The sequence below is a fragment of the Pseudomyrmex gracilis genome, unplaced genomic scaffold (assembly GCF_002006095.1).
Source record: "Pseudomyrmex gracilis isolate BER0280 unplaced genomic scaffold, ASM200609v1 scaffold_10, whole genome shotgun sequence".
Taxonomy (NCBI): domain Eukaryota; kingdom Metazoa; phylum Arthropoda; class Insecta; order Hymenoptera; family Formicidae; genus Pseudomyrmex; species Pseudomyrmex gracilis.
This window is the reverse complement of record NW_018020594.1, coordinates 696002-700287: the sequence shown is the minus strand read 5'-3', so window position 1 is coordinate 700287 and position 4286 is coordinate 696002. Positions and strand designations below refer to the sequence as shown.

Below are 4286 nucleotides of genomic sequence, written 5' to 3'. Positions count from 1 at the left end.
CAGTGGCTGATTCTCACTCAGCTGAAAATACGTGTGTGTGTGTGTGTGTGTCTGATTGCAAGTAGAATTCTATAAATCGAGAAGCACAAAATAGTTAAATACAAATAGTAATTAAAAATTAAATCCTTGCACACATATCCGATCCATAATAAATCGTATTTTCTTCTTTCAGAAAATAGAAATAGGAGGAAGTTGTTTTTGTTGACTAAGTTGCTTTGAATTTTTACAGTGACACACACACACAACACAAAAAACATACACGTGTGTATTTTCAATTTTTACGCCGTATTTAGAATCTCGTACAATCTACTTCCTTCATTGCATAGAAAGAAGCGAAATATCGATTCTGAGGAAACCGGAAACGTCACTTCTCGCGTCTTCCAAAATTGGCCAACGCGAGAAAATTTGCCGGGAGCTAAATCGGACGAAGCGAGTAATCACGCAAACACCAGATCTCGCACCGAAGAAATGAAGGAAAGACGAGAGCAACAGTGGTGTGGCTTCGGGCGTTTCTGGGAGATTTGACCGAAAACACACGGGGAGAGGGTGAAAGAGACCTGTAACCCTGTCGCCGCAGGGCCGATGTTGACTCCTCGAGAAAGAAAGTTTCGCAGCCCGAAGACAAACACCCTCCCTCGGCGCGAGTTTCGTCGTTTTTCTTGATAATCTTTTTGAGCAAATTTTAACGGCGTCTGTGGCAAAGTTGTGGGAAAAGATCACAACAGACAGCAATATCTAATTGGAATGTCTACGACGTCACTAACTAAACGTATCTGGGACGGCGAGATGTTTTATTAACAGAGTTTTTCCAGAGGTTTTAGGCAAATGTTTGGTTGTGAACGTGTGTGTGAACGTTTTAATTAAACGTGAAGGATAAATATAAAAAAAATGTATAAAACCACATATTATGTCACAAAACAAGCTTTTAATTAAGTGAGTTCTAGTGAGAAAAAACCGGATCAAATAATAAAGTTCGCATTTTTTAGTTTGTAATATAGAAAAAAAATACAAAAAAAAAACATCAATCTAGTAAGCTTTACATTTTATAGTAATTTTATAGTAATTTTTATTTGAATAATAATACAAACGAGAAATTGCTAATTTAATCACGTGCTCTCTCTCTCTCTCTCTCTCTCTCTCTCTCTCTCTCTCTCTCTCTCTCTCTCTCTCTCTNCTCTCTCTCTCTCTCTCTCTCTCTCTCTCTCTCTCTCTCTCTCTCTCTCTCTCTCTCTCTTTGTCTTTCTCTTTCACTCTCTTATTAACATCAATGTTTTTCTTTACACGAAGAGTTTGCGATAATGAAAAATATCATAATAATATGAAAAGTTTGATTAATTCTCGTTTGCGTGGGACAAAAAGTTAAAACAATAATCTGACGTTAATTAGTTTTCGAAGAGAATTTATTAAACGCAAAAATATGCACATATTTTCAATCGACAAAATTACTTTGATAATTTAATCTGTTACGATCTCAAAATTCATTGGAAATTAATTTCATTCATTTAATTAAATGATACGCGCCGCTTCGGAAAACCTGATCATGTAATATTACGATATCCAATCGTCTTCTAGAAAAGCCTAACCCTTAAACCTTTTTGGTAAATCCTTTTCTCATGTGAATCACTTATACACACTGTGAGTCATGAGAGTCCCGAGAATACGTAGTCGAATAGAAGGAAAAGGTGAGAATAGCGCGGGGTATCGAGTGTGGTAAGGGGTGAGAAAAGAGGAAGAAAAGAATGCTGAAAAGCGAGCGCGAAGGCCGTTAGAGAAATAGAGAGGGAAGCTTACGTTTATAGAGAGGGAGAGTCACAAGGGTGAATTGAATTCGACAAAATCTGAAATAGATGGCGAAGGCATCCGGGCGGACTTGCGGTTAATAGAATAGCCGTCGTCGAGTTCTCGTGCTTTGCGGAATGTTCCCGCCGTACGGGACGCCACTCTCGCGAAAGAGATAATTCAAGCGTTTCCAGCCACGTACTCGCGAAAACTATTCCGGTCTGTTCCACACACACACACACACATACACACACATACGTGACCGGCTGTGACCTACTTGTGTGTCGTGGACTCGATACAGAGAGACCACTCTTTCGCGAACAAATCGATGCAGTGACAGGCGTCTGAAAAATTCACTCCCGGCGGCATATGGTTCTCTGAAAATCCATAAAAGGACGAATGTTTCGCTGCCCGCGCGAAAAGAATCGCGCTCTGTATTTGTCTGACCTTACCGGGAGAACTGGTTTCTATAATAAAATATATTTTAGCCCGTTGTTGCTAGACGCGTCGTCCTTCCCGATAGGAAGTCGAACAAAATGTGCACGTGTCTTGTAAAACAAATCTAACAATATGTCTCTATCCTTTCCGTATTTTATAAAAATAAGTTTAAAAAAAAAATAAAACTTTTTTTTATGATTTTTGTATCCCTCTGCATCAAAAACTAGATTGTCTCATCAGTTGCTTATTAATAAATTTTTTTACTTGCAGTATAATCCTCTTGAATGTCTTCTGGATGTCCTTGTAATTTTTTTTTTCTTGTTTTCAACTAAAAGCACGGCGAAGGTTAGTAATTTGTATGTGTGATAGCATGCGCTTCTCAGGTGCCATAACTTCTAACCAATTTGGCGTTTCTTTGAAGTGCATATTGGGAGAGTCTTCGCTTTAAGTGGTTGCTCTCTCAAAGTGAACCGACTTGCCGGGAGATCTGTCAAGTGGCCGAGCTTTTAGAACGGAGATAGAAAATGGCAGGTTGCTCGAGATGTCGAGCGTGAATGCGTTTAAAGAGACAACGTCGCGATTAGAGCGCATAAGCAGTTGATAGCTTTTGTGAGAGATGCTCTTGATCGCGTTATTACCTCGTACGAACGTCAGTCTGTATTAAAAAGATTTTTATTCTTTTTTTGAAACGTAAAATAACAAATGTATGTAATAAAAATAAAATATTAACATAAACATTCGTTTCAACGAGAATCATATTTCAAAAAACGAAGAAGAAAAAGTCTTTAATAATTACAATATAACAAAAGAGTAAATTAAAGTAAGTTAAAAACTGCAATTATATACTTTCTTTGTTTCATTGAGTAATAAATCGAAAAAAATTTCTTAATAAATTATATTTATGTAATCGCCGTATTTAAACGCTCACGGATTGAGCTATGACGAGTGTCCTACGAGTTCAAATTAAACACACACCGACGCGTAAGAAATCACGTGTCGGGAATAATTCCGAAATGTGTCAGGTGCGTGATAATCACGTAGCGTCGTGTCAGCGACGTTAAAACCCGACTAAAGAAGTATATATGTATATAGATAGAAGAAATCCGGGATCGAAAAGCCGGCCGCGATAAAACGCATTAACTTCACCGGCACGATTATTTATAGCCATAATCGTTAATATAGAATCGCCGGCGTTCTTTCTTCCTCGCCTCGCACTCGCGCTGACCGGATTTGCGCAGCTGGCAATTTTTCAACGGCGATCCCCAAAACTTAATGGTGATATATCGCGAACAATCGGCTCGCGCACTTAACGCGCTCTATTCATTAGCCGCCGGTCTCGTCTCACCTTTCGTGAGGCGTTCTCGTCCTTTTATTTCGATAAACGGTGTTACTTACCGATGATGTATAATTAACGAGATATCCGGGCCGGGAATTGTTTGAAGGCTCGGCTGGCGCGTGTAATCCAATAGAATTCGCTGGCACATCTCGATGATGAATATTCGTAAAACACGAAAAGATCAATGTCGCCGCGACGAGCGCGAATTGAACAAGGAAAATCGAACGACTGAAAAGATCGAATCACTATATAGCTGTGTAACATATTTCATTTGTCTAAGGCTCAAAGGGCGTGATTGCCCATAGATAGACAAGTTAGCCTATCAGCGATTTACGCGTGCGAATGAATATTCGAGAGCCACGCGCGTATTGCGTGAGCCAGATACTACCGGCAGTCAGTCGTTTCGGAGCACTCGACGAAAACAACGAAAAACCACTAGTCATATTCGGAGCACGGTGGCTTCTCGTGGTTTCTACCGCACTCGAAATATAAATAGTAATTTGCGCATGCGAGAATTTGTCAGTTTATATTCAGTTACTGTTATTATTCATAAAAGCATGTTGCATTTTGATTATAAACAAGAAAGTGTTCAGTGCGCGTTTCTCAAAGTTAGTTCCTTCGCCCGCGGCTATTCCTTGCAGCTATGAGTCACAAAGACAACTTCTCCGCAGAAGTGTCGACAAGAAGAAATACAAAAATACACATGAAAGTGAGAAAGAGAGAAAAAGAGAGA

General features: G+C 39.4%; 1 long non-coding RNA gene across 1 annotated transcript; it reads right to left on the bottom strand.

Moving 5' to 3' along the window:
- Positions 1–2157: 2157 nt before the first annotated feature.
- On the bottom strand, positions 2158–3901 carry LOC109862743. Its single transcript, XR_002251205.1, has 3 exons — positions 3613–3901; positions 2482–2704; positions 2158–2246 (listed from the first exon to the last, which is right to left on the bottom strand). It is a non-coding gene; the product is annotated as an uncharacterized LOC109862743 (long non-coding RNA).
- Positions 3902–4286: the final 385 nt, after the last annotated feature.